The sequence below is a fragment of the Phyllobates terribilis genome, unplaced genomic scaffold (assembly GCF_046119375.1).
Source record: "Phyllobates terribilis strain yellow unplaced genomic scaffold, ASM4611937v1 Scaffold_11__3_contigs__length_659146591, whole genome shotgun sequence".
In the NCBI taxonomy this organism is placed as follows: Eukaryota; Metazoa; Chordata; class Amphibia; order Anura; family Dendrobatidae; genus Phyllobates; species Phyllobates terribilis.
The window spans coordinates 221,170,323-221,183,494 of NW_027362771.1; the positions used below are offsets into that span (position 1 = coordinate 221,170,323).

At 41.5% G+C, this 13,172-nt stretch overlaps 1 protein-coding gene across 2 annotated transcripts in view; it reads left to right on the forward strand.

Annotated features, from left to right (window-relative positions):
- TSPAN12 (tetraspanin 12) overlaps positions 1–13,172 on the forward strand; it is a 256,980-nt gene that overhangs the window by 191,679 nt on the left and 52,129 nt on the right. The window lies entirely within an intron of this gene.

The window sequence follows — 13,172 nt, forward strand, 5'->3', positions numbered from 1 at the left end:
GTGTGTCAAATGAGCCACAAAAAAATGTTAAAACCCAATTCACTTGTATTATATTGGAATTTGCTATGTATTTGAGGTTTAGGTTTTTTGTCTTTTGAAATTTTCATGCAACAAAAGGATCAGTCTGAAATTGTACAGCCCCAGTTAGACTCAGTGTATTCTCCATTCTTAATTTGTCCAAATTACTTATTATAAATCAGGTTCTATAAACCTAATATTTTACATTTTTGGTGATGTTTTTGTCAACTTGACCTCTATTATATAGCTGGAGGCAAGTATCGCAAGATCCACCACTGACATACAGTGGGTACGGAAAGTATTCAGACCCCTTTAAATTGTTCACTCTTTGTTTCATTGCAGCCATTTGGTAAATTCTAAAAAGTTCATTTTTTTCCTCATTAAAGTACACTCTGCATCTCATCTTGACTGAAAAAAACATAAATGTAGAATTTTTTGCAAATTTATTAAAAAAGAAAAACTGAAATATCACATGGTCATAAGTATTCAGACCCTTTGCTCAGACACTCATATTTAAGTCACATGCTGTCCATTTCCTTGTGATCCTCCTTGAGATGGTTCTACTCCTTCATTGGAGTCCAGCTGTGTTTAATTAAACTGATAGGACTTGATTTGGAAAGGCACGCACCTGTACACACACCACATACTGTAACTCATCTCCAAGCTCTAGTTTCTTATGTCTATACAGCTGCTGTAAAGCAGATCTCTAAACTGAGCAGAGCGGCAACTGAGGCAAGATGGCTGCCTCCATCGTCATGTACAGAAAAACAAAACCTCTCTACATTAACAAAATAATAACAGATTAGAAGTAAAGAATGTGTGATATCTGGTTCTAATAGTAAAAATTGGAGTTGATGCAAATCAATTTGCAGGACCCATTTAATCAGCCACATCAGTTATCTTTGGCCACTGGATTGGAGTCCTAAGAACTGCCTCTTTCCTGACGGTATCTGTTGCTGTTCTTTTGATTAAAAAGGCCTGGCGCAATGTCACATGTGTCACACCACCACGAGGACAGTAGGCAAAGCCAGCTAATCATAAGAGGATCCTCAGATGCGTCAGGTAGAAGGCGATTCTCCGAGCTCCCGTTTACCGACCACAGAGTACTGACATGGTCAATAAACTGGGTCCTGATAATGAATCCGCACCAACTCTAGTAAAAATAGAAGTCATACATCTCCTACAGGAATAATGACATAGCCTATATAAAAACTAGTGCAACCAGGAAGCAGGTACTGAATTAACCCTTTTGTTAAGTCTGTAATTGATAAAGGAGACATACTGGGAATTTTTATAATTTTGTGTTATATCACAGGGTATAGGATTAAACTACTGATGTACTTACTGTATAGTACATCTGTTTACAAACTTTTCCTTAGTATGTGCAATGTATGATCTCTTGATATGTTTTCTGCACAGCCATGTACTGCACAGTACATCACAGTATTATATTATAGTGATCGAGTGGATGTTCGAGTTCAGCCGAACTTTATATAAAAAAAAGTTTGGTTCAGGTACCAGAACGGTACTTGAACCCCATTCAAGCGAATGGGGGGCCCGAACAGCCAGCAGTAACAGGGGCGGTAACCTTACTGAAATCATCGCCTGTCGCAGCCGCTGGGTATCGTTGTTCCCATGCTGTCACACAGAGGACAGCATGTGAGCGAGCTGCTGTGACTGGCGGTGACAAAGTTACTGCTGATAGCAAGAGCAGGCGACACTGATGAGACTATTCAGCATAGAGATAGTTTTATTGCTATCCACAGGTGCCGGAGACAAAGGAGAAAATGGACATGGATTACCTCATGGGATAATTTCATTAATAAATCGGTGAACGGGCTAGCGTGGGTGAGTCTGGGACACCTGCAGGCTATTTGTAAGTTGGGATTGGCCCAATAATCATGGGCATTCCCAGCCTATTAATATAAGCCTACAGCTGTCTGCTTTCCCTTAGCTGGTTATTAAAAATAGGGTGGACCCCCACACTGTTTTTTTTTAATTTATTTATTACTAATAAATGAAAAAAATGACGTGGGGTCCCCCATATTTTTAATAGCCAGCCAAGGGAAAGCAGACAGTTGAGAGCAGGTCTTATTATTCTGTGAAGGGGCCAATATCCATGGACCTTCCCAACCTATTAACATCAGCCCCCAGCTGTCTACTTTGCTGGTTAATAAAAATAGGATGACCCTAAAAAAATTACATGGGGTCCTCCTATTTTTAATAGCCAGCTAAGGCAAAGCAGACAGCTAGGGGCTGATATTAATAGACTGTGAAGGACCATGGATAATGGCCCCTTCCCAGACTAATAACACCAGCCCTCAGCCGCCCCAGAAATGGCGCATTTGGTGCTGTGGCAATCAGGGTAATAGGATTGTGAGGTTGATGTCAGCCGTGTAATGTCCGCTGACATCAAGTCCACGGGTTAATAATGGAGAGGCGTCTATCAGACACCCCCATTACTAACCCAGTAAGTAAAAAGAGAAGAAAACACGCAGAAAAAAATAATTTGAAAAAAAAAACCTCCCCAACAATTTCCACCTTTCCCCCATTTATTAAAAAAATAAAAATAAAATAAAAAAAGAATCCACAGGGTCCTCTGTAATCCATAATATGAATGTCCAACGATGATCCCAGTCTTCTTCATCCAGCCTGTAGAGCTCCGTTCAGAGAACACAGCTCCATAGACTGGAGCAGCAGCCACTGCCGGATCTGACGCTGTACTACGTGAGACCCGGCTGGTGCGAACTGAGGTGACGTCAATAAGGTTATCTCAATTCACAGCGGCCGGTTCTCTTGAGGGTAGCAACGCTGTGAACTGAAGTAAAGTAACAGATGTCACCTCAGTTCAAAGGGGCTGGATCTCATGAGGGCAGCGCGAGTGCCTCACTAATGAGTGCCGGACTCTCGTTCGCGCTTTAGTCCAGCACTCGCGCTGCCCTTGTGAAACCCGGCTTCTGTGAACTGAGGTGACGTCAGTGAAATTATCTCAGTTCACTGCGGGAATGAGACTCCATAGGGTTACTCGTGGTCAGCGGCAGGCACGAGCTTGAGAAATTCCGTGCCTGCCGCTGAACGTGAGTAAACTATGAAGTCTCCTTCTGTGAACTTTCTCACAACGAGATTGCATAGGATTCGATGCGCGTCGTGGAACATTTCACTATTGGATTACCGTCGGAACTTCCTAGATTTATTTTTTATTAATAAATGGGTAAACGAGGGAGTGTGGGGGAGTCTTTATGTAAATAAAGTTGTTTTTTTCCTGTGTGTCAGGTTTTTTTTTAACTATTGAATTACTGGGGTAGTAATGGGGGTGTCTGATAGACTCCACCCATTACTATCCTCTGGGCTTGATGTCAGCTGACATTACACAGCTCACATCAACCCCAAAATATTACCCCGCTTGCCAGCGCACCAGGGCAAGCGTGAAGAGCCGGGCAAAGCACCAGAATTAGTGCATCTAATGGATGCGCTTTTTCTGGGGCTGCAGCGGGCTTCTGTTTTTAGGCTGGGGAGGGCAAAATATCTATGAACCTTCCCAGCCTAAGAATACCAGCTCCTAGCTGTCTGCTTTACCTTAGCTGGCTATCAAAAATAGAGGGGACCCCACTCCAGTTTTTTAAATTTACTTAAATAATTTAAAAAAACTGTGGGGGCTCTCTGTTTTACATACATACATATATACACATGCTGCGCTGGCCAATCACAGCATGCCTATACTTGGTATGGCTGTATTGGGGCCGGAAGTGTCCACACTGGAAAAGTTTGTTGACTGGCTGTGCTGCAGCCTTTCAACAAGCTTTGTGAGAATGTAGAAATACCAGCACCAACCTCAAAACAGTGTTACTGACCACCTATTTATGTGAACCGATACCACCAAATAAGGTATACTGGTGGTGCTCAGCCTTAGAAAAGTCCAATAAATATATAGAAAAAGAAAAGCAGCACGCACCATACCTTTAAAAATATAAGTCCAACGTAGGACAAGCAGGGGGAGAGCAGGACAGACAACAGCCATTTCGCGCTTGTTGCAGTGCTTCTGCGGGTCCAGGTATGTAGTGACGTACAATCACTTCCAAGTGTACCACGTTATGCAATAAAAGACATATTTAAAGGTATGGTGTGTTCTGCTTTTCTTTTTCTATATAAATTTCAACAATCTTTGTTCGGGCTGCCACACTTCCATGAGAAGTCCGTGTTCTGAGTCCGTGTACGGACCCTGAACTTTACGTTCTGGTTCGCCCATCACTAATCGGTAATATGTTTAGGTCACAGCTATTTCATATTAAGGGCAAAGTATAGGAATAAGGCTTGGTTTACATATACATTTGTCCAGTCAGTGTTTAATTTTTACTTTTGGTGTGGTACAGAAACAACAGAGATCCGATGCCTGATATTATTCCATTTTTATAGTTGGATCATTTCTGACAATTGGCACATTAGTTGTTCCTAGGACTGTGCCAGATCAAACAGCTTTGAATGCTGAATTTTTCTTTCCGGCTATGAATGCTGGACCATTAGTTATGTCTGATTCAAGAATAAAAAACAAACAAACTGTATGTGAACCTAGTTTGAGAATTACACACAGCTACAACTTTTATGTTGGAACAGAAGGGAAATGTTAGGCTGAATTCATACATCAGGTTTATTTAATAACAAAAATGTACCAATTTTCAGCGGTTTAGGGATCTGATTTTCATCTATTATTGGTCCCTGTGACAGACTTTATCGTCTGTCATCTGACGGAGTTTTCCTAAGCTAGTAATTTGTACAAAACAAATCGCCCACGGCTGCAACTCTGATGTGGTGCTGTCCATTTTTTTGTGGACGCGTTCAGTTGAATGGGTGACTTCTGACGTGTCTCTATACATTTTTGTGGACCAATATTCTGCAAGAGAAAATGGGCATATGGAAAGACCAATATGCAAAAATCGAATGTGTAAATGGAGTCTTAGGCCACGGGCACACGTTGAGTATTAGGTGAGTTTTTTTACCTCAGTATTTGTAAGACAAAACAAAAAAGTAGTGAGTGATAAATACAGAAGTGGTGAAGTGTTTCTATTATACTTTTCCTCTGATTGTTCCACCCCTGGTTTTGGCGAACACATCCTGAGCACGTGTGCACGTGGCCTTGGGGTCTATTTACATGGGTCAATCCGGGACACTAACAACTGTCAATCTACAGCTTGTTTGTGAAGCAGCAGTCGTTTAATTGGCTGTTTACACAGGCAGACCGCTATAATGGAGCACAATCAACGATTAGTGTTGAGCGAGTATGTTCTATTAACCCTTTCGGCAAGTATTCTCGGGCCGAGCTCCGAGTATTTATAGCTGCTCAGTGATATGGTTGAATCGCTCCCGTGTGCATGATTTGCAACTGTTTGACAGCTTTATTACATGGGAGGAATGTCTAACAGTTGCAAATCATGCACAGGGAGCGATTTAACCTTATCACCGAGCAGCTGTAAATACTCGGAACTCGGCCCGAGCATACTCGGACAGAACATACTCGCTCAACCCTATCAACGATCTGTATGCAGTGTGCATTCTCCGCAGCGCAAATCCTGTTTACACAAGACTGTGTGCTACAGAGAGCTTTAATATTTTTTGCAGCACAAAAGATCATTTCACAGGCAAATTGGTCATTTGTTGGGTAATTGGCAGCCTGTTCAGACCGCAATATTATCGTGATAGTAGTGTTCCTAGGAACACCCGTTCATGATAATCTGGCAGTGTAATTGGACCTATAGTCTACATTACAAATGAATTTTCTAGTTACAATACTAGTCCTCTTATTTTTGTCAATTTCACCTGAATTTCTTTTTAAATGACCAGAAATGTTGATCTTTTGTATATCAGTGATATTTTAGATTTACCCATCATATTTTTTACTTACAGCATCTACCCATAGATAAAGATGACCTTGCTTACTGTGAAGTTAAATAAAATATAATCAAGCTTCCCGAGCCCGGTATTGGAAAACAGTAGAAAATAGCAGTGTTCCCCAGAGGCATAAAACTACAAACAAATAATGGATACCAATAGTAAGCAGAGACATGATAACTCCCTTGGGATTAGTGTTCAGTTCAGCTGCAATTCATCAAATTCCCACTGTGTTTCAAAGGTTGAAAAAGGTAGACCAGAAAGAGAATGTATTGCTAAGACGTCTTAGTGGCGAGGGCCGTATGATAGAACCTTGTTGGAGGTGAAATACACGGATGATTAAGCTTCACAGAGTATGGGGCCTAAGTAACACAAAATGGAGATTTTATTCGGATATTTTTTATATTGTTAACCTTGTAAAATAAAGTCCTAACGCTAAGGCCCCACGGCAATGTGTCACACAATATAAGGATTGCAGTGGCTCATTGAGATATTTTATATAATGATTGTCAATGAAGCCAAGTATTTTGACCCCCATAGATTTAAGTGTCATTTGTGATTTGCAACCCCCATGCAATCTGCCTGCAATATGGCTGTTTTTTACTTGCCATGGAGCTACAGTTGTATGAACTTGTATCCCTAGTCTAAATGTAAAAATGTAAAGGTATTGTTCACTATCATCATATTAAATGCTAAACAATATTGTATTATACAAAACTTACACTATTTGTCACATAAATATGCCTGTATGTACATCTGTGTCCATGTAATATGTGCTCTGTACGTCTGTGTATGTCCATGTAATGTGTCATGTCAGTATGTACATGTAGAAGAAAACTTGGCACTCAAAGATATTGCAATTTCTTGATCAATTTAATGATAAGTATGTACAGAGAAGCAAACGTTTCGGTCCAAAAGAACCTTCATCAGTGTACCTACAGATATAGGTTGTATGGAGATAAATGACTACTTCACTGAGATATTTACCTCCATACAACCTATATCTGCAGGTACACTGATGAAGGTCCTTTTGGATCGAAACTTTTGTTTCTCTGTACATACACTGCTCAAAAAAATAAAAGGAACACTCTAACGCATCCTAGATCTGAATGAATGAAATATTCTCATTGAATACTTTGTTCTGTACAAAGTTGAATGTGCTGACAACAAAATCATACAAAAATCATCAATAGAAATCAAATTTATTAACCAATGGAGGCCTGGATTTGGAGTCACCCCCAAAATTAAAGTGGAAAAACACACTACAGGCTCATCCAACTTTGATGTAATGTCCTTAAAACAAGTCAAAATGAGGCTCAGTATTGTGTGTGGCCTCCACGTGCCTGTATGACCTCCCTACAATGCCTGGGCATGCTCCTGATGAGGTTGCGGATGGTCTCCTGTGGGATCTCCTCCCAGACCTGGACTAAAGCATCCGCCAACTCCTGGACAGTCTGTGGTGCAACGTGACGTTGGTGGATGGAGCGAGACATGATGTCCCAGATGTGCTCAATCAGATTCAGGTCTGGGGAACGGACGGGCCAGTCCATAGCTTCAATGCCTTCATCTTGCAGGAACTGCTGACACACTCCAGCCACATGAGGTCTGGCATTGTCCTGCATTAGGAGGAACCCAGGGCCAACCGCACCAGCATATGGTCTCACAAGGGGTCTGAGGATCTCATCTCGGTACCTAATGGCAGTCAGGCTACCTCTGACTAGCACATGGAGGGCTGTGCGGCCCTCCAAAGAAATGCCACCCCACACCATTACTGACCCACTGCCAAACCGGTCATGCTGAAGGATGTTGCAGGCAGCAGATCGCTCTCCATGGCGTCTCCAGACTCTGTCATGTCTGTCACATGTGCTCAGTGTGAACCTGCTTTCATCTGTAAAGAGCATAGGGCGCCAGTGGCGACTTTGCCAATCCTGGTGTTCTGTGGCAAATGCCAAGCGTACTGCACGGTGTTGGGTTGTGAGCACAACCCCCATCTGTGGACGTCCGGCCCTCATACCACCCTCATGGAGTCGGTTTCTAACCGTTTGTGCAGACACATGCACATTTGTGGCCTGCTGGAGGTCATTTTGCAGGGCTCTGGCAGTGCTCCTCCTGTTCCTCCTTGCACAAAGGCGGAGGTAGCGGTCCTGCTGCTGGGTTGTTGCCCTCCTACGGCCCCCTCCACGTCTCCTGGTGTACTGGCCTGTCTCCTGGTAGCGCCTCCAGCCTCTGGACACTACGCTGACAGTCATAACAAACCTTCTTGCCACAGTTCGCATTGATGTGCAATCCTGGATGAGCTGCACTACCTGAGCAACTTCTGTGGGTTGTAGAGTCCTTCTCATGCTACCACGAGTGTGAAAGCACAACCAACATTCAGAAGTGACCAAAACATCAGCCAGAAAGCATTGGTACTGAGATGTGGTCTGTGGTCCCCACCTGCAGAACCACTCCTTTATTGAGGGTGTCTTGATAATTGCCAAGAATTTCCATCTATTGTCTATTCCATTTTCACAACAGCATGTGAAATTGTCAATCAGTGTTGCTTCCTAAGTGGACAGTTTGATTTCACAGAAGTTTGATGTACAGTACTTGGAGTTATATTCTGTTGTTTAACTGTTCCCTTTATTTTTTTGAGCAGTGTACTTATCATTAAATTGATCAAGAAATTGCAATATCTTTGAGTGCCAAGTTTTGTCCTATGTATTATAAGGTTTGGGACCCTACTTGTGCACCAACCCTGCAGGAAATGCAGTCATTTTCTACTTTTTTTTTTAAATCAAATGTTTTTTTATAAAGATTTTCAGAAAGGTAAAAATAAAAAATAAAAACAACAACCACCAGACAAACATTGGAGAAACACAGTTCTCCACCACCCAACCTTAAGAAGTATTAAACATGAGTTATTTATGGGCTCTGCAAAACCAGCATAATTAGATGAACAAATATTTGAACATTGTAACAATAGTCAATCCAATTACATATAACTTGTGGAAGTACTAATAACATTTTTATTAATTTTCAAAGAAGTTTAATTTGAGGCATCATATAAATGTAGCTCAAAGCAAGCCGAGGCGAAATCTCCTCAGTTCCCTAGATGTCAAACCAGAGCCATCAATCCATAGACCCCATATCTTGTCAAATTTAGAGATAGCATCTCTTTTTAGGTATATGCCTTTCTCCAAATTTACTAGCCAGTTAACTTTATCAATAAATTCTGATATCATCTGCTCCTGATCTGCTATCCATTTTTGGGCTATCAATTTTTTTGCCATATGTAACATACGTGCCGCTGCAATTTTGCTGTACTCCTCAATAGTCAGATCTTCAACATATCCAAGTATACATACTAATGGTGAAAGCTCTAAGTCAATTGAATAAACCCTGTTAATCATTGCTACAACACTCTTCCAAAAGGACACCAAGTTAGGACTGTTCCACATCATATGAAGCATATCTGCTATGTTAGTTTTGCATCTAGAATAGTGGGGACTTGAACGAAATCTTATGTTAAATAAGAATTGAGGTGTTCTGTATACCTGGTGTATCACATATATATGGGACAGTCTGTGGGATTCACTTAAAACAGCTGTGGAACTCTTTCCAGTATATCTGACCAGTGATTTTCCTCTATGGGTCCCATTTCTCTTTTGATCTCATCGGCTGGTTTGTCAATATAATGTCTAAGAGAATGTTATAAAGTAATGTGATCAGCCCACGAGAACTGTGTAGATTAGCTATTCTCTGTATTATTGAGTTTCGGGGTACCCCCCCTTCCAGAACCATGCCTTCCGCCCGAATATGCGTCCCTAAATTGTAAGTATTTATAGATTTTAGAGGGAGGTAAACCATATTCGTTTTGCAGCTGTGAGAATTCCTTAATCACATCACCTATCAGCACTTGATTAAGTCTGTTTAAACCATTTGTTCTCCAGGAGCCAAATCCCACCAGTTGGTATATATTTGGAAGCCATGGCGTGTTCTATAATGAAGTAAATTGCGAAACACCTTCTATTCCTTTTAATTTTTTCACCGTCCCCCAAAGTTTGTGACATAACAGCATAGTCGGTATTTTGCCTCCAAGTGTCCCAAACTTATGTGCCTCCAATACCTCATAATGTTTATCTGATTGGAAATAATGCTGTAACAACATACACTGAGCTCCCCCTCCCCCAGGGTTGTTCCATCCCCAAATATGTTGAAGCTGAGATGCCACATAATATACCTATGGGTTAGGAACCGCAAGCCCTTCCATTCTTTTCTTTCTTTGCAATGTTTCCAGTTTAATTCTTGGAGTCTGTTTGCCTAATATTAATTTTTGAAACTCCTGACTGACTTTAAAGAAAAACCTCTGATTTATCCAGATTGGGGAGTTGTGTAGAACATACAACAATTGTGGCATCCAGATCATTTTGACCAGATTAGCACGGCCCACAACCGACAAAGGTAACTTGGACCAGGCGCCAAGTTTACCTCTAAATTTAATTAAGATTGGGTCAAGATTCAACTTCTCATAATCATTTATTTTTGCCGATATATTGATGCCTAAATATTTAAACTCCGATACCACTTGTAAACCCGAGTTAATGTATTGGGAAGCATTGTCATCTGTATTATCCAATGGAAGTATAACTGATTTGCTCCAATTTATCTTCATACCAGAGTATTTTCCAAATGTTTCTATCGTTTCCATTGCTATAGGAAGGGACTCAGAAGTTTTAGCCAGAAATAATAGTGTCATCAGCGTATAATGCGACCTTCTCTAAACTATTCCCTCTACGAAACCCAACTATTCCTGGATGCTCCCTGCTAACTGATGCCAGGGGTTCAATGGCCAGTGCAAAGAGCAGGGGGGACAACGGGCACCCATTCCTTGTACCTGTACTCAGTCCAAAAGCCAGGGAGAGGTGTCCATTTACCCTTATTCTAGCCACCGGCCTACTATACAGCAATTTAACCCATGAAATAAAACTAGATCCTATACCAAACTTTTCCAACATCGCCCATAAATATTCCCGCTCAACAGAATCGAATACCTTAGCGGCGTCCAGAGAACATACAGCCCTGTCCCCATCACCATCCACCGGCAATTGAAGATTAAGAAACAATCTCCGGATATTAACAGCTGTGGATCTAGCAGGCATGAAGCCTGACTGGTCAGCATGAATTACTGTAGAAATTACTGTGTTCAATCTGGATGCCAGAACCTTCGCAATCATTTTAACATCAGTTGACAATAAAGATATAGGCCTATATAAGTCAGGGTTTAAAGGGTCTTTACCTGGCTTAGGTATGACTACTATCACCGCCTCTTGCATTGAATGGGGTAGGGTTCCCCCATCACCGCTTCCTCGAAGGTAGCCAGTAAGTGGGGAATTAGAATATTTACAAATTTATTATATATTTTTGTGGGAAGCCCGTCAAGTCCTGGCGATTTGTTATTAGCCATAGAGGCTACTGGTATTTGTAACTCCTCCAGCTGTAGTGGTCTATTTAAAAATTCTTTACCGCTGAATGTCGGTAGTTTGATTTCCCTCAAGTAGGATAAGATTTGTTCTCTATTAAATTGCAGTTTGGATGTATATAGATCTTTATAAAATTCTAGCAGAGTGTTTGAGATCTGGTCAGTCTGGTTTACTACCACTCCTTCCCTGTCCTTCAAAGCCCCAATAAAAGAACTACCCATCTGCTCTCTTGCTATCATGGCCAGTAAGTGTCCTTCCTTCTCCCCCTCCTCAAAGAAGTGTGCCTGGGCAAACATGCATTTGTTTTTAGCTTTTTCCTTGATATGTGTGGTGTACGCTTCTTGTGGCTCTCCCCACTCCATCAGGTCCTCTTTTACACCGGTTAATAGACATTTCTCTTCTGTAGATCTAACTCTATCCCGTAAAAAGTCCCCGAACTGTTTTGTTTTAGTTTTGGATCTGTTAATGGCCTCTATTAAGACTCCTCATAAGCACGCTTTCATGGCATCCCATAATGTGTTTTGCGACACTCGTTTGTCTTTTTCCTTAAAATAATGTTCTAAGGTAGAGGTGATCAGTGGAATATCTATAATTTGAATCCAGAAGGGATTCATTGCCCACATAGTCAGACAATCTAGCCACCTGGGTAGAAAAAGAGTAGTTAGCAAAGGTGAGTGATCTGATAGCACTCTGGGTGAATATTCCACTGTTCTTGCCAAGGGCTAAATATGTTCTGTGCCCAATACCATATCAATACGCGATAATGTTTTATGCGTCTTAGAATAGCTAGAAAATTGTCTAGTGTTAGGATATTTGAGACGCCATATGTCCACCAATGATAGTTCTGATAGTATTTCTCCAAACTTAGTTATGGGAGCAGTTTTTGTAGCAGTGTCTGATTTATATCTATCATAAAAGGGATGAACAACATTATTGAAATCTCCCATGCATAGGACTGGAACTCCTGGTATCTTATTCATTAGTGAAGCAATATTTTTCAAAGTAATGTTGTTATATGGAGGAGGAACATAGACAAATAGAATTTCTTTTGTAAATATTTTACAGTGGATGCCCACAAAGCTGCCTTCTCCATCTATCTTTGAATCAATTAATTCAAAAGGGATAGTCCTATGTACTAGGATGCCAATCCCCCTAGAATATGTGGAGAAGATAGAGTGGAAGCTGTGGCCTATCCATGAATATTTCATGCCCACAACATTCTATTTCCCAAAGTGTGTTTCCTGCAGACGCACCATTGCAGGCAGGTGATCCTGGATATGTTCCATGACCGCCGCTCTCTTTAAGGAGTCCCCCAGACCTCTGACATTCCATGAGAGGAATTTTACTTTATCAGCCATAATATCTAGTCATATAAGGATTGAAAAATACCGGTGATTTGTAAGGTATCTCGCCTTTCTCCTCCCTTTTTATAACCATTTTTACAGTATTTCTACTTAGTCGGCTTGACAGCTAGTATTTGCAGAACGAGACAACAAGTTATAGAAACAAAAACCCCACTAACACATTTAAACAAGTAAACATTAATCCATCCACTCAATCTGGATGAAGAAAGGCACCAGTCCATCCTGTAGCCGTATATGTAATGCACACGCCCGGACTGACTGGCGTGTGCGTGTATATGTAGTGATTCCACTGGACCGTACCGGAGAGTGAATGCCTGGAGGGGCGTAACTAAGTATCCACCCGATCCGACCAAGGTCGCACGACTGCATACGACGCCAGTGCACCAAGGAGGAACCGAGCAGAGGGACCAGGTGCTACTCCAGGTCAGACCCCGGACACGGCTGT